This window comes from Propithecus coquereli, unplaced genomic scaffold, assembly GCF_000956105.1.
Source record: "Propithecus coquereli isolate 6110/MARCELLA unplaced genomic scaffold, Pcoq_1.0 Scaffold347, whole genome shotgun sequence".
Classification (NCBI taxonomy): Eukaryota; Metazoa; Chordata; class Mammalia; order Primates; family Indriidae; genus Propithecus; species Propithecus coquereli.
In genome coordinates this window covers 1,116,327-1,138,449 of record NW_012149141.1, presented here as the reverse complement: position 1 = coordinate 1,138,449, position 22,123 = coordinate 1,116,327, and positions in this window count along the sequence as shown.

Sequence of the window (22,123 nt, the reverse complement as noted above, 5' to 3'; positions counted from 1 at the left end):
GTAGTCCCAGCTACTCGGGAGGCTGAGGCAGAAGGATTGTTTGAGCCCAAGAGTTTGAGGTTGCTGTGAGCTAGGCTGACACTGCGGCACTCTAGCCCGGGCAACAGAGTGAGACTCTGTCTCAAAAAATAAAAAATAAAAAATAACCTGTGCAGTCCTCTAGCTCTCCTTCCCTTATCACAGCAACTCTGAAGGCTGTTTTACCAAGTACAGCTACTAACATTACACTTTGTTATTCCACTCAGATTTGAGGTTCATTTGTTACTCCTGTTTATCCTATCTTATTCTGACTAATAAACACCATAGAAAAATGACAAATACAAAATGGAGAAAACATTTGCAGTACATATAATAGACAAAAGATTAGTATCTAATATACTTTTTAAATTCCTATGAATTAATAAGAAAAGAATAAACATCTCAATAGAAAAATGGGCAAATGATTTGAACAGCCTCTTTCATAATGGTCAATAAACACATAAAAAGATATTGATTCTCTCTAATAAATGAAAAAATGATACCTCTTCATTTTCATACCCACTAATACTACAAAATTTTTTAAGGTCCGATACTACCCAGTGTTAACACAAATGTGGAACAATAAGAATTCTTATCCACTTGCTAATGGAAGTATAAATCAATATAACTACTGTGGGAAAACATCTTAGCATTGCCTGAGAAAGGTAATGAAGCTCATTCTCTTCAGCCCAGTAACTCTGCTCCTAGGTATATACTCTAGGCCAGTGCTGCCCAATGAACTTTTTATGATGGTGGGAACACATTCACAATTTGATTGTCCAACATGTTAACCATTTGCCACATGTGGCTATTGAATACTTAAAATATGGATACTATGACAAAGAACATATTTTATTTTAGTTCATTTTAATTTTAATTTAAAGATTCACATGTGATAGTGGCTACTATATTGGACAGAAAAGACCTAGAAAAATTCTCATACATGTATATCAAGAGATCACAAGGGATTTATAGGCTCACCCAGGGCCTGCCTGCTGCTGTTACCAGCAGAGCCCATAAGTATCATCCAGGGGCCCAAGGTCTGGCTCCCTCAGGGACCACCACTGTCACCACTGGTGTCCACACACACTACTCAGAGACCTAAATACTGACCTTCCCTGGGCCTGTTACCATCACCACCAGTGCCTGTGTGCACCACCCAAGGGACTGAGGACCACTCCACCTAAGACCTGCCACTGCTACCATTTAGCAACCCCTCCCCTTCCAGTGGTGGGGCTATCATGCATCTTTGTGAACCACCCAGAAGCCCAAAAACTGGCCCACATAGGGCCCACTGTTACCACCACCAGTGCCTACACACACACAAACACACACACACACCAGGAGCACAAGGACTGGCCCACTGGAATCCCCATTTCCATCAAAGCTGTGCCACAAACAATTGCAGCTTAAGCCACTGAGGAATTTGCGGACACTGCTGATGCTGATTAAAGCTGAAGGAATTGTACAGAGACTACACTACTGTGCCCACCCGGAACCAAATCCAAGCAACAGTCTACCCAACCAACACCATAGATGCATCTACATAAAAAAGTCTTACCCTACAAAAGCTACTCCATAAAATTGAAAGAAGCAACTGTTACACCAGATGCACAGATATCAATATAGAGACACAAGAAACATGAAAAATCAAGGAAATGTGACACTTCCAAAGGAACACAATAACTTTTCAGTAACAGACCCCAAAAAAAGAAACCTATAAAATGCCTGAAAAGAAATTCAAAATAATGACCTTATAGAAATGTAGTAAGATACAAAAGAACACAGATAGACCATATGAAGAAATCAGGAAAACAATTCAAGATCTTAATGAGGAATTCAACAAGAGATAGCTAACACAAAAAATAACCAAACAGAAATTCTGAAATGGACAAATTCAGTAAATGAAATAAAAAAGACAATTGAGAGCTTTAACAATACACTAGATCAAGACAAAGAATTTCTGAACTCAAAGGCAGGTTTTTTTGAAATAACCCAGTCAGACAAAAAAAGAATAAAAAAGAATGAGCAAAGCCTATGTCATACATGGGACACCATTAAGTGAACAAATATTCATATTTTGGTAATTTCATTTTTTATTTCAAAATATTAAAGGGGTACAAATGTTTTAGGTTACATGGATGGGTTCTGTAATGCTTAAGTCCTGGCTATAGGCATGCCCATCACCCAAATAGTGTTCATTGTACCCATTAGGTAGGTTTTTTCCCCTCCCTTCACTCCCTCCCATGTGATTTACACTGAGTTTTACTTGCCTCTGTGCACATGTGTGCTGATCAGTTAGTTCCAATTGAATAGTGAGTACATGTGGTGTTTGTTTTCCCCCATTCTTGAGATACGTCACTTAGGAGAATGGTCTCCAGTTCCATCCAGGTTATTTCAAAAGGTATTAATTCATCTTTTTTAATGGCTGAGTAGTACTCCATGGTGTACATATACCACATTTTGTTAATCCACTAATGAATTGATGGGCACTTGGGTTGATTCCACATCTTTGCAATTGTGAATTGTGTTGCAATAAATGTTTGAGTGCAGATGTCTTTTTGATGAAAAGTCTTCTTTTCCCACCCAATAGTGGGATTGCTGGATCACATGATAGGTCTACTTTTAGTTCTTGAGGAATCTCCATACTGTTTTCCATAAAGGTTATACTAATTTGCAGTCCCTCCAACAGTGGATAAGCATTCCTTTCTCTCTATATCCACATCAGCATCTATTGTTTTTGAATTTATTGATAAAAGCAATTCTAACTGGGGTAAGTGTGATATCCCATTAAGGTTTTAATTTGCACTTTCCTGATGATTAGTGATGAGCATTTTTTCATATGTTTATTGGCCATTTGTCTTTTTTCTTTGGAAGAAGAAATGGGAAAAGGCCTACAAAACCTAGATAATAAAATAATAGCTAAAAATTTCCAAAGTCTTGGGACATAGATACCCAGATACAGAAACGTAAAAAAGCCCCTAAAGAGATTCAACCCAAAAAGTCCTATTCAAGGCATATTATAGTCAAACTGTCAAAAGTCAAAGACAAAAAGAGAATTCTAAAATCAGCAAGAGAAAAGCATCAAGTCATAAAGAAAGGAATCCTATCAAACTAACAGCAGATTTTTTAGCAGACACATTACAGACCAGGAAAGAATGAGATAATATACCAAAATGATGAAAGAAAAAAAACCTAACAGCCAATAATGCTATACCCAGCAAAGCTATCCTTCAGAAATGAAGGAGAAATAAGTCTTTCCCAGACAAGCAAAAACTAAGAGAATTCATCACCACTAGACCAGCCCTACAAAAAAACAATTAAGGTTGTCCTACATCTGGAAGGAAAAGAGTGGTATCTATGATCATGAAAGCACATAGAAGTATGAAACTCACTCATAGAGCAGATATACAAATAAGAAAGTGAAAGAACTCAAGCATTATTATTATTATAGAAAACCACCAAATCACAAGGGTAAACAGTAAAAGAGGAAGACAGGAACAAAGGATATACAAAATAATCAAAAATCAATTAACAAAATGACAAAAGTAAGTCCTCACCTATCAATAAGAAATTGTTTATAGCAATGTTATTTGTAAATATTTTATTAAAAGAACTAGGCTACTTTTACTTCTGGGAAAATGGAGTAGATGTAGTTGTACTAACAACTAAAACCCTAGAATGAATATATATATTTACAGAATTTTATATATATATATATATATATTTACAGAATTCTGTAATTTAAAGAATTACAGAATGACTATATATATTCATTCTGAACAGTAGCAAAAAGAAAGCAAACTGACTGATTAGGACCCAGGAACCTGAACAATGACACAGAGATAAGTTCCCTGGGTGTTCTTTTTGCCTCATACATACCAGAATTGGAGCTTAAGGATCTAATGGAAGCACAAATGCCAATGGAAGCAAGCAAACAAACAAACAAACAAAAAGCCATCCAAAATGCTGCTTTCTCTCACCAAAGGACCAGGAAAGGAAGGGGCATCATAACAAGCCAGAAAGCTTTTAGACAACATCCTCACCACAATAGCCAAACACCACAGGAAAAAATCTTACGGCTACAACCACACTCACACTATAAAAGGTCAAATGGAGAGCCTAGGCTTTCACTCTTTCAGGACTATAAAAAAGTGCCACAACAACTCTGGCAGGGTGGCATACATAATGCCAAATAGGGAGCCTGGACAGTCATCTCCACCCAGCAATAATGAGATGCCTCTCTACCTTCCCACTGGGATGGTATTCAAGAAGGGCTTGTGAAGAGTCAGGATGTTCATTATCACCCAGCAGTGATGAGGTCATCCCCATCAAAGTATCAGTGAACAATACATGGGGAGTCAGGACTTCCACCCCCACCCATTGAAAATAAGGACCTCCCACCACAGGTGTCAATAGAGTCTGAATGGAGAAACTTGACTTTCATCTCTACCTGGCAGCCCCCTCTTTCCCCTGTCAGAGTAGTATCGGAGAAAGGAAGCTAAAACAGAAGGTTTAAACAAGATTCAGAGTCTCATGAAATAAACAAAACTGAATGGATTTCAAAAAAAAAATTTCACTCACTATCCAAAAACCAAGAAGATCTGAAATTGAATTAAAAGAATGAGCAATGGATGTTAACACCAAGATTACAGAGATATTAGAATTATCTGACAAAGATTTTAAGGCAGTCATCATAAAAATGTTTCAGCAAATAATTACAAATATGCTTGAAACAAATGAAAAAATGGAGCTCTCAGGAAAGAAATAGAAAGTCTCAGTGAGTAATTACAAACATGCTTGAAACAAACAAAAAAATAGAGCTCTAAGAAAAGAAATAAAAAGTCAAATCAAAGATATAAGAAAAACTAAAGGGAAACTTTAGAACTCAAAAATACAATAAGAACAAAGCTCAATGGTTGGGCTTTTTCAATATCAGAATGCAGGGGGCAGAGAAAAAATCAGTTAAGAGAAGGTAAAACAATATAAATTATCCAACCTGAATAAAATAGACTAAAGCAAAAATAACAAAGACTGCTAGGACTATAACAAAAAATTCAACATTCATTTTGTTGGAAGGAGAGGTGAAAAAGGGTAAGAACAAATAAGCACTCTGAGAAAGAAAGGCTGAAATTTGTCAAATTTAGCAAGAGATAAAAACTACAGATTTAAGAAACTGAGCAAACCCTAAATAGGATAAACTAAAACAAATCCATGCCAGAACACATCAAAATCAAACATATTGAAATTTTTAAAAAAAGAAAGAAAGAAATATAAAAAGTAAGTAGGGAAAAATGACACATTATCTATAGGAGAAAACTATTAGACTGACAGCATATTTCTCATCAGAAACCATGGAAGCCAGGAGAAATTGGCACAACATTTTCAAGTGCTGAAAGAAAAGGATTGTCAACTAGAATACAGTGAAAATATCTTTCAGGAATGAAGGAGAAATCAAGACATTCTCAAATGAAAGAAAACTATGGTAATTTGGAAACAGCAGACCTACTCTTAAAGAATGGCTAAAAGAAGCTCTAAAGAAAGAAAATAATAAATAAGGGAAACCTGGAATATCAAGAGGAAGAAAGAATATGACAGGCAAAAATATGGATAGTTACAATAGGTTTTCCATCTCTTGTTACATTTTCTAAATTATGGCTGTTGATTGAAGCAAACATTATAACACTGTTTGATATAGTTCTAAAGTCTGTAGAGGAAACATTTAGAAAAATTACAGTCAGGTGTCACTTAATGACAGGGATACATTTTGAGAAATATATCATTAGGCAATTTCATCATAGTGTGTACTTACACAAGCCAAGAAGGTATAGCCTCCTACACACATAGGCTATATAGTACAGCCTATTGCTCCTTGTGTACAGCCTGTTATTGGACTGAATAGTGTAGGCAATTGTAACATAATGGTAAGTATTTGTGTGTTTAAATCTATCTAAACATAGAAAAGGCACAATAAAAGTACGGTATAAAGGATAAAAAACAGTACACCTGTATAGGGCACTTACCACAAATGGAACTTACAGAGATAGAAGTTTCTTTCTTTAATAATAAAGTAACCTTAGGTTACTGTAACTTTCTTACTTTACAAACTTTTTAATTTTTTTAACTTTTTGACTCTTTGGTAATTAAACTTAGCTTAAAACACAAACACATTGTACAGTTGTCCAAAAATATTTTCTCTTTTATATCCTTATTTTATTTTTAATTTTTTTTATTTTTTACTTTTTAAACTTTTTTCTTAAAAACTAAGACTCAAACACACATGTTAGCCTAGGCCTACATAGGGTCAGGATGATCAATGTCATTATCTTCCACCTTCACATCTATCTTGTCCCACTGGAAGGTCTTCGGGGACAATAACACATATGGAGTTGTCATCTCCTATGACAAAAATGCCTTCTTCTGAAATGCCTCCTGAAGGACCTGCCCGAGGCCATTTTATAGTTAATTTTTTCTATAAGTAGAAGTATGTTCTAAAGTAATAATAAAAATGTAGTACAGTAAATACCTAAATCAGTAACATAGTTGTTTATTATCATTATCAAGTGGTATGTAGTGTATCAATTGCAACATTTTTGTTGGTTGCATGAGAAATGACCTAACATGAGGGGGGAAATGCTAGTTCTGATGTGGCTGACTAAGAAACAGACTTCTGAAGCAAAGGACTTAAGATATGCATCATGTGAACTAGGTTGTGCATCATCTTCTCTAAGTATTTCGAAGGAGGGCAAAACCCCAACTTTTTCTATATGTTTTAAAAAAAATGAAAGGTAATTTGTCCAAGCAACACCAGCACACTGAAAAAGGAGTTCTGTCTCCCCAAAATGACTAAATACTTTCCAAGAGCACAGAACTAGCTAGCTCTTGGGGTACTTTAGCAATGCTTCTACCCATTGGCAGAAATAGCAGCACATTTACTGCAGACCAAATTTGCAATTTCACTCAGAAAATATCTTGGATTTTGTACATGCATATTCATAAAATTAAAATAACTTGATTTTCTGGCACTCTGGGCCTGGAAACAGAGGGGATGAAGAGAGAAATATTCCTAGGGGTTCACGAAAAAGAGCAGGACCAGAAAGGGCAAGAAAGTGAAGTGAAAACACGGGTTAGGTCTCTGGGAAGAGCAGAAATATACAGATGTTAAGAGTGCAGATGTGCTTGGGAAAGAAGATGGCTTTTCTACTCAGGATCCTATAGCATGAACTTGAAAATGCTGGTTGCCTGACCCAGATGGTGAAGACTCTCGCGTCTGCCAGTGCAGAGCTGAAGGTGTGTCTGGATGCATGCTGACTGGGACTCCAGCCAGGGAAACAGCAGTGAGGCTGTGAATGAGAGGGAGGCATCTGATCTTTTCTAACAGGGGTGCCCTTCAGAATAGGGTTCATGTCTGCTTAGGTGGCAGCAGCTTATAGAAAAGCAGGGGTATAATTAGGACATGCTTTCTTTGCCCTTCCAACTCTATGCTCTACCTTTGTCCCTTTTTTTCCTGATAGACTAGGGAGACATCGCACTTCTATTCCCCAGCCCCTTCCTTGCCAGGCTACAAGGCAGCAGAGGCTGTATTCCTCTTCCAAGGCCACAGTTGCTATTGGATGGCAGTAACTGCTCCCTGCTGTTGCTAGCCATGGGATGCTACGCCCTCATTTGCAGGTTTCTCTTAACATTGCCCAAACTTACGTAATGTTCCTCTCATAAAACTCAACTCAATTATCCCACTCGAATGTTTGATCTGTTTCCTGCCTGGACCCTAATTTAGGCAGAGAATTGGTCCTGGCTGGTAAATGAGGTCCAGAAAGGCAATTCGAAGCGGAAGAAAGAGCAGTAGTGGTGATGGCAGAGAAACCTGCAAGACAACATGCTGCTGTGGTTCTTGGCTGTCCTTTAGGAAAACAGCACTACTCCCTAAGCCATCTGGCTTAGGTTATGGTGTTGCGGAAATTAAGGTAATGACATTGGGTGTTATTGGGAGCTTGGAGATGGGAGGCAGTATGAAGTTACAGAGTTAGGGGAAGAATGCAGGATTGAGGGTTACACAAATCTTGGTCTGTTACTTAATACCTGTGTGGCCCAGAGAAAGTGACTTAAATCTCTGAGCCTCAGTTTTTTCATCAGTGCAAAAAGATAATAGTGTCCACATCTTGGCAATTTGTGTGATCTTTAATTATTAAGGCAACAAATATAATGCATCTAGGACAGGGCATTGCAGTTTCTAGGTCAATGTTAGTTCCCTTCTTTCATCTCTGCTTCTAAGCAATAGGGCAAGCATAGGATGCAAGGCCTGGGAAAGTGTATGCTTCTAGAGCAGAGAGGCATTCAGTAGCGTGATGGTGCTGCACTATTGCTTTACTAAGAAGAGGCTGTAGTACACAGTGGAAGATGTACTGCACTGGCATCAGACATGGATTCAAGGTTTAGGTAATCCACAAAGCCAGGTGATTTTGTGCCAGATACGTGTCCTCCCTGAGCCCCAGTATCCTCTCAGTAAAGTGAAACATTTGGGCCAGATCAACACTTCCTAAGGTATTGGCCACAATCTACATTACCGAGAGGGAGACTAGGACATAAGGTGGGGAGCATGTGCCCCCTGAGGTTCCAAAAGAAAAAGATAGAGAGCAATAGAAATGATAGAAATGCATTTAATACCTGCAGCAGAAGTGGCGTGCTGGTAGGACATGAGCTGGATACATTTGCAGATGTATTTTGTTTGACCTGCATGTTTGTGTTTAAAATTTTGCATTATTTGACAACCTTTAAAAGTCAGGCAACATCATACGAAAATTCAGATTACCAGCTTCTCTTGAAAAGCTGGCCGTACTCTCACCCCTACCACACAAATTCCTATAGGCTAGTAGTGGTGGCCGGAGCTGAGTAACTGCTACCACTCACAAAAAGAACCTGAGCCCTACCATCGGCCACAGTCTTCATGAGGCCCCCTTCACTCAGGTATGTTACAAGGCAGCCTCTTGAGGACATTCGAATGCCCGATGCTCAATAAATTAAGAAATATAGATCAAAATATTAATGGTTCTGATAGATTAAAAATTACCATTTATCTTCATTAAAATAGAAGATAAAAATAAGAACCAAGAGCACATTGGTATAGCGTAACTTATAATTGACACAAGTGACAATTCAATAGTAACACTATTTTTGCCGGCAAGAATTTGATTACGTCACCTCTTACATTGTTTGTCACCTTTGCCAGGGAAGCAGCTACATGATTTGGAAACCTAGTAAATGAGGGGAAAAAAATCAAAGTTGTATCCTGTTTTTCTTATATGAACACTATTTTTTGGTAACCAATATTTGATGGGGTGAAATTCTTCTTAAAACAAGTATTTCAGCTCATAATTGCAGAAAGAATAATAGAATTAGGATATCATAACTTTGTAAAAACCTGATAATGATTTCAATAAGTATCAATAGTGGTCATTAACTCCACAAAATAAGGAAAGGTCAGGCTAATATGAACTTCTGATAGATACACACAATACAACCTAAAAAGTATTCTTACTAAAAAAAAAATTGAAATGGAATCTAACCAAATCTATAATTCTAACAACCTCCGATTCCCTCAAAAAATACGAGGGATGGAGGAACTGCTTAAAAGATACCATGAGGATGCAATCAGCAAACTCTAGAGCTAGGAAACCCTACACTAATTCAACAAATAAATACTGGGGAAAAAGTAAGAGAGGGAGGGGGTAATCTTTTGATTAATAATGAATCAACTAATGGCAGTATATGGACCTTAATTGGAACTTGATTCAAGCAAACTATAAAAATCAAAAATAAACTCATGAGACACTCAAGTAAATTTGAATATTGACTGAATATTTTGTGACATTTGGGAATTATTCACATATTTGGTAAAAGAATCACACTACTACTTTGGTTTTTATTATTAATCAATTTTAATTTTTAGAGCAGTTTTAGGTTCACAGCAAAATTGAGCAGAAAGTACAGAGAGTTCCCATCCACCCCCAGCCTCTATCCTGCACACAACATCCCCCACTCTCCCATCCCACGTTAGAGTGGTACATTTATTACAATACATGAACCTACATTGACACATCATTAACAACCAAAGTCCATAGTTCACATTAGGGGCTTTACATTTCCCCTTGGTGTTGGACATTCTGTGGGTTTATATAAATGTATAAGGACATGCATCCACCATTAAAGTATCATACAGAATAGTCTCACTGTCCTAAAAATCCTCTGTGCTCTGCCTATTCATTCCTCCCTCCCTCCCACCTAACTTCTGGTTTTTTACCACTAAGCTTTTTACTCTCTCCGTAGCTTTGCCGTTTCCAGAATGTCATACACAGTCATGTGTTGCTTAACAATGGGGATACGTTTTGAGAAATGTATCATTACATGATTTTGTCATTGTGTGAATATCATAGAGTGAAATTAGACAAACCTAGGTGGTATAGCTTACTACCTAGGGTACTGCTCCTAGGCTACAAAACTGTGCAGTATATTACTGTACTGAATGTTGTAGGCAATCATAATACAGTGGTAAGTATTTATGTATCTAAACATATCTAAACATAGAAGAGGTACAGTAAAAACATCGCATTATAACCTTACAGGACCACTATCATATATGGGGTCTGTCATTGACCAAAACATCATTATGCAGCATATGATTATAGTTGGAATAATATAATACGTAGCCTTTCAGATTGGCTTGTTTTACTTAGTAATATGCATCTAGGTTTCTTCCATGTCTTTTCATGGCTTGATAGCTCATTTCTGTTTAGTACTACAGTTTATACATACATTCACTTACTAAAGGACATCTTGGTTGCTTCCAAATTTTAGCAAAGAATAAATTCACTATAGACATCTGTGTGAAAGTTTTTGTGTAGATGTAAGTTTTCAGTTGCTTTGGGTAAATACCAAGGAGCATAGTTGAAGATATAAAGCAAGACTTATGTTTAGTTTTGAAAAAAAACTACTGCACTGTTTTCCAAAGTGGCTGTACGATTTTGCATCCTCATCAACAATGAATGAGAGTTCCTGTTACTCCATATCCTCATCAGCATTTGACATTGTCAGTATTTTGAATTCTATCCATCCTAATAGGTATGTGGTATTAGTATCTCATTGTTGTTTTAATTTGCAATTCCCTAATGGCATATGGTGATGAACATTTTTCATATGTTTACTTGCAATCCAGGCATCATCTTTGGTGAGATGTCTGTTTAGGTCATTTTAGTTGGGTTATTTGTTTTCATATTGTTGAGTTTTAAAAGTTTTTTTATTTTAGATGACAGTCCTTTATCAGATGTGTCTTTTGCAAATACTTTCTCCCAGCCAGTGGCTTGTCTCTTGACAGGGTCTTTCACAGAGCAGAAATTTTTAATTTTAATGAAGTCCAACTTATTAATTATTTCCTTCATGGATCATGCCTTTGGTATTGTATCTAAAAAGTCATCATCATACCCAAGGTCACCTAGACTTTCTCCTTTGTAATCTTCTAGAAGTTTTGTAGTTTTCCATTGCACGTTTAGGTATTCGTCCCACTATAAGTTAATTTTGGAAAGCTATAAGATCTGTGGCTAGGTCAATTTTTTTGCATATGAATGCTGAGTTGTGCCAGCACCATTTGTTGAAGGACTGTCTTTGCTTTTGTATTGCCTTTGCTCCTTTGAGAAAGATCCATTGACTATATTTATGTGAGTCTCTTTCTGAGTTCTCTGTTCTGCTTCATTGATGTATTTGTCTGTTCTTTCACCAATACTACACTGTCTTGATTACTACAGTTTTATAGTAAGTATTGAAGTTGACTAGTGTCAGTCCTTCAACTTTGTTCTTCTTCAATATTGAATTGGCTATTCTGAGTCTTTTGCCTCTCCATATAAACTTTAGAATCAGTTTCTTGATATCCACACTTGGTCATGATGCATAATTCTTTTTATAGATTGTTGGCTTGGATTTGCTGACATTTTGTTAAGGATTCTTGCACCTGTGTTCATGAGAGACATTGGTCTATAGTTCTCTTTTTTTGTCTGGTTTTAATATCAGGGTGATGCTGGCCTCATAGATTGAGTTAGAAACTATTCACTCTGTTTTAATCTTCCGGAAGAGATTATAGAGAATTGGTATAATTTTTCCTTAAATGTTTGATAGAATTCACCGGTGAACTCATCTGGGCCTAGTGCTTTTTATTTTGAAAGGTTCCTGATTATTTATTAAATTCCTTTAATAAATATTGGCTTATGATTGTCTCTTCCTTCTTGTGTGAGTTTTAGCAGATGTGTCTTTCAATGAATTGGTCCATTTCACCTAGGTTATCAAATTTGTGGGCATAGAATAGTTCATAATATTCTTTTATTTGCCTTGTAATACCTGTGGTTTCTGTAGTGATGTCCTCTCTTTCATTTTTGATATTAGTAATTTGCATCATTTCTCTTTCTTAGTTAGACTTGCCAGAGGCTTTATCTATCTTTTCAAAGAACCAGCTTTGGTTTCAACTAATTTCTCTATTGACTTCCTGTTTTTCACCTTCACTGATTTCTGTTCTAACATTTATTATTTCTTTTCTTCTGCTTCCTTTGGATTTAATTTGCTCTCCCTTTTCAGTTTCCTAAGGTGAAAGCTTAGATTATTGATTTGAGATTCTGCTTCTTTTCTAAATGTACATTCAATGATAGAAATTTCGCTCTAAGTGCTGCTTTCACTTCATCCTACAAATTTTGATAAGTTGTATTTTCATTTAGTCCAAAATATTTGTAATTTCTTGAGATTTCTTTTTTGACCCATATGTTATTTAGAAGTGTGCTGTTTAATCTTCAAATAATTAAGAATTTTCCAGCTATCATCTTGTTATTGATTTCTAGTTTAACTCCATTCTGGTCTGAGAGCAGACATTATATGATTTCTATACTTTTAAATTTGTTAAGCTGTGTTTTATGGCCCAGAATGTGGTATCATTTGGTGAATGTTTAATGTGAACTTGAAAAGAACATGTAATCTGCTATTATTAAAATGAAATAGTCTATAGGTGTCAACTATTGATTAATGAATGGTACTGTTGAGTTCAACTATGTCCTTGCTGATTTTCTGCCTGATGGATCTGTCCATTTCTAATAGAAGAGTGTTGAAGTCTCCAGCTATAATAGTGGATTCACCTAGTTTTCCTTGCAGATTCTATTAGTTTCTGCTTCACGTATTTTGACACTCTTTTGTTAGGTATACACACATTAAGGATTATTTTGACATTCTTTTGTTAGGCATACACACATTAAGGATTGTTACGTCTTCTTGGAATATTGAGTCCTTTATCATTGTGTAATGCCCCTTCTTTATCCCTCATAACTTCCTTTGCTCTGAAGTCTGCTCTGTCTAAAATTAGTATAGCCACTTCCACTTCCTTTGATTACTATTAGCATGGTATATCTTTCTCTATCCCTTTATTTTTAATCTATATTTGTCTTTACATTTAAAGTGGGTTTCTCAAGACAACATAGAGTTGAGTTTTGTTTTTTGATCCACTCTGATAGTATTTGTCTTTTTTCTCAATATCTTTTAATTGTTGTATTCAGACTATTAACATTCAGAGTGATTATTGATATAGTTGGATTTATATATGCCATATTTGTTATTTTTTTTCCTTTGCCATCATTCTTTCTTCCTATTTTTGTCTTCTACTCTTTTTCTATCATTTATGATTTAATTGAACATTATATATGATTCCCTTTTCTGTCTTCTTTAGCATATCAATTATCCTCCTTTTTTAATTTTTTAATGACTGCTGTAGAGTTTTTGATATAGATTTACAACTAATCCAAGTCCACTTTCAAATAACACTATTATAAGGTAATGCAAATACTTTATAATATAAAATATTCTTTTTTTTTTTTTTAACAAGGCCTCTCTCTTTTGCCTGGACTAGAGTGCAGTGGCAACATCACAGCTCACTGCACCCTCAAACTCCTGGGCTCACATGATCCTCCTGCCTCAGTCTCCTAAGTAGCTGGGACCACAGGTGTGCACTGCCATGTCCAACTAATTTTTCTTGTTTTTTGTAGAGATGTGGTCTCACTATTGCCGGGCTGATCTCAAATTTCTGGTCTCAAGTGATCCGCCTGCTTCGGCCTCTGGAAGTGTTAGGATTACAGGCATGAGCCACTGCACCTGGCCTTAAAATATTCTTAATTCCTCCCTCCCATCTCTTGTATCATTGCTTTCATTCATTTCCCTTACATACGAGCATACATAAACATACATGTATAATCAAATGAATTGTTCTACTATTATTTTGAACAAACTGTTATCTGTTAGATCAATTAAGATTAATAATATTTTTTTATTTTACCTTCTCTTATTCATTCTCCAATGTTGTTCCTTTCTATATGTACATAGAAATGGGTTTCTGGGCTATATCATTTTCCTTTTCTCTGAAGACCTTCTTTTAACATTTCTTGCAAGGCAGATTTACTGGCAATAAATTCCCTCAATTTTTGTCTTTCTTGGAAAGCATTTATTTCTCCTTCACTTTTGAAGGATGATTTTGCACAGTACAGAATTCTAGGTTGGTGGGTTTTTTCTCTCAACATCTTAAATACTTCACGCTACTGTCTTTTTGTTTGTGTGGCTTCTGAAGAGAAGTTGGATACAGTTCTTATTTTTGCTCCTCTAGAAGCAAAGTGGTTTTTTCCGCTCTGTATTCTTTCAATACTTTTTACTTTATCTTTGATTTTTTTGAAGGTTGAATATGATATGCATAGGTGTGGAGGTTTTTGGCATTTATTCTGCTTGGTGTTTTCTAAGCTTCTGGATCTGTGGTTTGGTATCTGACATTAATTTAGGGAAATTCTCAGTCATTATAGCTTCAAGTATGGCTTCTGTTCCTTTCTCTATATCTTCCCTTTCTGATATTTTCATTATGCTTAATTTATAACTTTTTAATTTTGTCCCATAGTCCTTGGATATTCTGGGGGTCTTTTTTTTTAAGTCTTTGTTCTTTTTGCTTTTCAGTTTGTAAAGTTTCTATTGAGATACCCTCAAGCTCAGACATTCTTCCCTCAACCCTGTATTATCTGCTAATGAGTCCATAAAAGACTTTATTCCTGATACAGTGTTTTTGATCTGAAAAACAAATGTTTTTAATTTTTTCTTAGAATTTTCATCCTTTTTATTATATTGTCCATCCATTTTTTCATATGTTCTTTTCTACTTTTTCCATTAAAGGCTTTAATATATGAATCATAGGTTTTTTTTAAAAAAAAAATCGTGGTTTGATAATGCCAACATTCCTGCCCTATCTGACTCTGATTCTGATGCTTTGTCAGTCTCTTCAAACTGTGTTTTTTACCTTTTAGTACGTCTTGTAATTTTTTTTGGAAGGCAGACATAATAGACTGAGTGAAAGGGAGTGTGGTAAATAGGTTTTCAGTGATGTAGTGATAAGGTGTGGGGGAAGGAAAACTTCTGTAGTTCTATGATCAGGTTTCAGTCTATTGGTGGACCATTGTCCTTGGACTACGAACTTTTTACCAGTACTTCTCAGTCTCCTTCCCACCTTAGATGAGACAGAAGGGCGAGAGGGAGCTGGAGTTGCATGTTTACCCTTCCCTAGATAGGGAAATGAAACTCCAGCAGGTTAAATGGCAAAATAGTTTCATTCAAGGAAAGGCCTTGTTAAGAAGAATGGAGTGCTCTGGTGTATTTCAAAATTGTTCCTTTTCCTCTCCACTCACTGGAAACACAAGGGTATTTTTTTCCAGAATTCACTGTGAGAACCTGGTAGAACTCCTGGAGGTAAAATTCATCAAGGTGAGGGGCTCCCCTATGACTGGGTCCTCCCCGGAGCTCTTAACTCTCAAGAGTTGTCCACACTGAGCCTCCAGCAATTTGTCAATCACAGTTCAGATTTTCCTACCCCAGCAATTGCTCCCACAGAACTTTCTGCTTGTGGATGTCTGTTCCTGTAAGTTATGACTTTCTGTATCTACCTCTCTGTCTCTCTAACTTTAGGAGACAGCAGTTTGCCCTGTGACCTTATTTTTCTGATGGATCTAAGAAGATTTGTTGATTTTTCAGTTTGTTCAGTTTTTTACTTATTGTTAGGAGGAAGTAGCAACTCCTAAGCTTCTTACCCAGCAGGCAGGAGACTGAAAATCTACTTTGTTTTTTAAAAACATCCTTCCCTTTTAAAGATGCATGCTGAGATATTTGTAGATATAGATGATATGGTATTTGAGATTTGCTTCAGAATAATCTGGGAGGATGAAGAGAAATGGATGGGGATACAGATGAAATGAGATTGGTCATAACTTGATCATTGCTGAATTTGGGTGATGGCTACATTTGTGTTCATTATATTATTCTCTAAATGTTTGTATTTGTTTTTTCAAAATACAGTTTTTAATGTGTCTCTTTTTGTATCTTGATGAGCTTCTAATAACTACAATAATAGGCCAGGTTCATTTCTCTCTCTCCCTCTCTGTTCTCCATTCCTTTTCTCCAGATACCTTAGAAAAGTTGGAAAATGCTCACCAATGTCTTAGAGGAAGAAAAACAACTATGCCCTAGAAGTATTTCTCATACTTCAGTACTTCACTTTCTTCATGCATATCTTACATACGCTATTCTATTATTTTCTCTAAAATTGTCTTTAACTTTTAAATTAACTCTTTCTCACTTTGCCCTAAGAATTTTATCCATTAAATAAAGAGTCGAGGCTCTAGCAATGTTTTAACACATACAAAGCTGAATTCCCAACCACTAAAGAAAGTGCATTGTTTCATGTACAACTTTAATCAACTTGCATTCCAGCAGATACATGTGCCGTGCTGTGGGATACGCTGCTCTAGCCAGAGCGATGGTCACAGTCATGGAGATAGGGGCATAGATTCCCAGCCCCCTTCGAAATTTAAGTTATGTTACACCTCCTCTTTCCTGCTGTCACATTCAGAAGCTGATTAAGTGGCAGAATTAGAATCTCTTACCTCTCTAGTGTAGCAGTTTGTCTTACATGTAAATTATCAGCAGAAACTGCACCTACTTTACTGTGCACATTCCCAGTAGCGTCAGTGAATTGAACTGTCGTCCTCGCTGTCCATCGGATGAGGGAGGTATACATACACGTTTGCTTCTTCGGGGATGTTTCAGCGCCCTAGTTGAAGGAGAGAGCTGTTGCTTTGGATTCAGTTTGGTTTTAATTTATCTGAGAGGGACACTCTGCATGAATTGATCACAGAGGATGGTGTTTTGTTTCTGAATGCAGTCATGTAAAAATCAATGTACATGTAAGTGTGGCGATCCATTTCAACGTGTCTTGGAGTCTTGGTTGCTCTTTCACCTTCTAGGTTGAGTTTTCTTTCATTGGATCAGTGCTTTAGAGACCTTGAGGGGAAAAAATAGAAGGGAATGAAAGTTGGGGCTCTGACTAAATCTTATAGAACTTGAAAAATGACAAGTCTTTGTTTGTTTGGTCATTGAGCAATAGTACCCTCAGCTGAGAGATTATAAGGAAGTAAATGCACCAATAAATTGGTCAGGTACTACCACCATCATTAAAACATCAGCATTTTCTTCTGCGAGCCCAACAAAATCCATGAAATCCATGTAAAAAAATGCTTCTGAAAATTGAATGACTATTGAACACTGGAGCTTTATAAACCGCAACCAGGAAAACTTCTATAAATGCACCAGGCTTTTAAATTAGCTCTAAAATAATGAATGTCAATTTTCAACCTTTTTAGGCTATTTTATATCAAAAAATGTGATGAATGTTGCAATATCACTTTTTACTCTGGTGCAAAAAAAATATTATTCTCTGTAGACGTTGCAACATAAAATAAAAATGCTTTTATTACCAGTAGCAATGATGTGACAAGCCTGATAAATGCAAGTTTAAGATTCCTTTGGGTTTGGACATCCCTTCACACTTATTTTCAAGTTACTAATAGATTCTGTAGGTTTGACTAGCCATCATTTAAGAGTGCCATTTAGTTTGAAATGACAGAAAAGTAAAATGTTCTTAAATGTCCAATTTTTTTCTCTCCCTGAATGAGTTGCTAATGACTAAGAGTAATATCTTTTATTCATGTTGTCTAAGTGAAGAAACGGTCATTGCCAAATGATGAATATCAAGCAGAGATGTTTTCATTTAACACTCTTGAAAAAAAAAAAAACTTGAAAAGGAACCTGGCAGCCCTGTTTTGTTTTGTTTTTTAAGAGACTTGAATTGATAGGTAAATTCTTCCAACTGATTGGGCCTTAAATATCCCCCAAGTAAAACCCTGATGGGTTAGACAAAACCTGCTACAAATGGGTTGGCTTGTAGGCTAATTAGTGCATCGAAGACCAAATCGTGGTGTTTCTGTTGTTTCCTCAACTAGGGAGGTTTCTAAAATGGTGACAGCTGCATACCTAGATGTAAATAGTTAATGACAAAATAATCCACAGCTTTCCAAGCAGCATTTTCTTTGAAAGTTATAGAATCATATTTAAAACACCACATAATAACGACATTTCGGATCTCTGGGCTGGTTACAGTGGATTTTGAAATGTAAATAACCAGCTCAGCTCCCTCAAGATGTCTCAGAAGTTGAGATTTACTCTTACTATTTGACTTGCCATTTGGCAAAACATGACTTTTTTTTTCTTTAGAAACAGTCCCAAAGATACATTAGGCATCTCAAAGCTTGCACGGAGCAATGCTCATGATTGTTGGAACTTTTCATTCATTCACTCATATCCATTTCTTCATTTATTAATTCATTTCCCAAAAGAAATTTTTTGAGTTTCAACTGTATGCTAAGTACAGTGCTACTCACAGGAAGAACAATGGTAAACAAGACAGGTAGGTCTCCTTTCTTACAGAAACTGTACCAATGGGGATTGAAATAATGAAGGATACATAAGGCGGATTCGCATAGTGAGAGAGTTAAAGGAAGGACAGGAGGATGGGGTGCTACTTGAGGTAGAAGGATCAGCAAAGGAATCCATCTCTGTGCCCAGTGATTCTAAAAATGTGTTCTATGGACCAGCAGCACCTGCATCATCTGAGATCATGATGAAAATGCAAATTCTTGAGCCCCACCCCTCACCTACAGAATTAGAAACGCTAGAGGTGGGCCCAGCTGTCCGGTTTTAACAAGCAACATCCCCCCACCAGGTGATTAGGATGCACTCTTAAAGTTTGGGTGGGGCCCAGTAATCTCACTTGAAGGAACAAGCCCTCTCCAGGTGAGTCTGATATACTGTTGTACCTTGAAGTTCTCATGACTCTACCTACCCTTTTTCAGTCTACCCTCTTTTGACTGCACACTTCTTTCCCACACACATCCCTTAATTGCCCATTTCTTTGTTCCTCTTTACAACAAAATCCTCAGAGTCTAATTCTTTTTTTATAATCTCTCTTAATTCTCCTCCAATCAAGTTTACATCTATACTACTGTATCAAAATTGCTCATGCCAAAGTCACCAATGACCTCACATTGCTAAATCCAAAAGATTTCAGTCTTCATCTTACTTGAGTTATTCACAACATTTAACACAATTGACCTACCTTCCTTCTGGAAGCACTTCCTTGCCTTGGTTTTCTCCTACTTACTAAGGGGTCTGTTCGTTAGCTCCCCTTTCTCTGCTCTGCCTGCACATGTTGCCGTGCCCCAGAGCTTAGACCTCGCCTCTTATCTACACTATCTGCAGTCACTTCCTCAGTGATCGTGTTTAGTTTCATGAGTTTAAATACCCTCTACATGCTTTCAACCTCCAAACTTAGATCTCTATCTTTGAATTTTCCTGAAACTCCACACACCCACTTTCCATGTGGATGTCAATAAACATCTTAAACTTAACAAGACCATAACAGAACTTCTGATTCTCTCCCTACAACCTGCTTCCTGATCTCAATAAATGACAACCCCATTTTTTCTGAACTGCTCTGCCCCCAATTCTTGGAATCATTCTTGACTCTTTCTTCTTTTTTACCCAAGCATCCAATCTTCCAGTATATCATTCCTCTTGACTTTACCTTTAAAACATATCTCAAATTCAACTATTTGCCACTACCATTCTGGTCCATGCCACCATCATGTCTCCCTTGGATAATTGCTCTACATCCTCATGGGTGTTCCTGATCTGACGTTGCTCCCTACAGTCTATTTTCCACCAGTAGGCAGAGTCATCCTCCTCATTCAAAGAAAAAGCCAATAATTTCACCATAAACCACAAAGCTCTGCATGATCTTGATCCCTGTTTCCTCTCTGGACTTCTCTTCTACCACCTCCACTCCATTCACATTGGCTTCCTAGCTTTCCTCATACAGGTATGTGCTTACCTCCGGGTCTTTGGATTTGCTTTTCCAACTGCCTAGAGCACTTTTCCCCCCAGAAGAGGAGTGGGTGGCAGTGGCTGCCCTGTGTATGTAAGATGGTGAACAGAATCCCTGGCCTCTACTCGCTAAATGCCGGAAGCAACCCACACAGGTATGACAACAAAATGCCTCAGGCATTACCAAATGTTCCTTGGAGGGCAAAACACCACCCCCTCCCCCATGGGAATCACTGAGTTGGGAGTCTTCCTGCTCTGGGACTGGAGCTGTAAGGGCCACACATTAGCCTCCCCTGAGACACCCTCCCTAGGTTTCCATGCTCTCTAACAGCAGACAGGCCCTGCAGGGAAGTGCACGCTTTTATAAAACCTAAAAAGAAGGTGCAGAGTAATGTGTTTAGTATGACACCATATGGTTTAAAAAACATTAAAACCTACCTACAGCAAAAAATATGAAAATATTCACATTTCAATATTCAATATTCAGTGTGTTCACATTCTGTACCTCAAGGACGTGGCTGGAGTGGCAGTACAAAAGACCATGAGCTTTTCCTATATGTGTTTATGCTGTGGTTTAACTTATTCAAATGAGCAAAATTTACTTCCTCGAGTATTTTTATTGATTACAATTAAACATGCAGTACATACTAAAGCATCCAGTATGTGCAGACTTTAAGCTGGACATAGTGAAAGAGACCAGGATGAAGCACGTGAAGTCCCTATCGAAGCCATCGATCCTTTCTGCATAGCTCAGAAGGTTCGAAAATCTAAGCTAGTAGTCAAACGTTCTAGAGATGGGCATCCAAGGTTGTGGACCCTAAACTAATTCTGGGTACATCAGTTCCCTGCATCCTAGCAGTCCCCAATCAACATCTCTTCTGATCACCTTCTACCTCCACCCTGCCAGTTACTGAGGTCCAAATCATAGACAACAGGACTTTTGTTCTTCACATCCAAAAAGCTAACAATTCCCTGTCTTCTCCACTCCTGCAAGAGCAGGATAAGTTCTGCCTCAGCGGAAAGCAAAAATGAATTGTTGACTGTTTACTCAATTAACAACATCGACCACTAGAGTTGTAGGTTCTTTGAATTTAGGACTACACTACTCAACTCTGGAACCCTTTAAACACCCAGCAGTACAATGTTTCTCAAACTAATTGAATAAAAAATGATGCGGAATCCTCACCAGATATACTGGACCTGAATATGGGAGTGGGGCCAGTGGTGGTGTAGAAATCTGATTTTTAACAACTATTCAGAGAGATATTTTTGCATAGAATTTATAATATCTTCTATACTGTATGCATCCAATAAATATTTTTTAGCGATTTTGAATTGATTTTGGTGAAAAGCAAGTGAATTTTTCCTTAAATGCTAAAGTATGAAGAGCAGTTGAGTTGAAAAAGTGTGAGGAGTTTTTCAAGCTTGCCATTTTCCTCCCATAAACCTCTGTGATTTGGGTAAAAGCAGAGTAGCTTGCAAATTAAAGAACAGCCTAAAAGGCCTTTAGAAATGGATGTGACTTTCTTCATGGCAAATGGCCTCACATTCCAGTAGACTTTGGAATTTAAGTCTAAGATCTGGGCAAACTATTAGTCAACTTTATTCCTCTGAGAAGTATTTGAGAGTGCAGATGATTATTAAAAACATCACCAGAAGGTCATTTTATCATTTTCCTAATTTCATTTTAGAGGACCTAAATTTCTTTCTACCTGGATGTTTGCCTGGAGCAATCAAATCATCTCCGTGCCAGCCAGGTGAAGGGGACTGATATGTGAACATACTT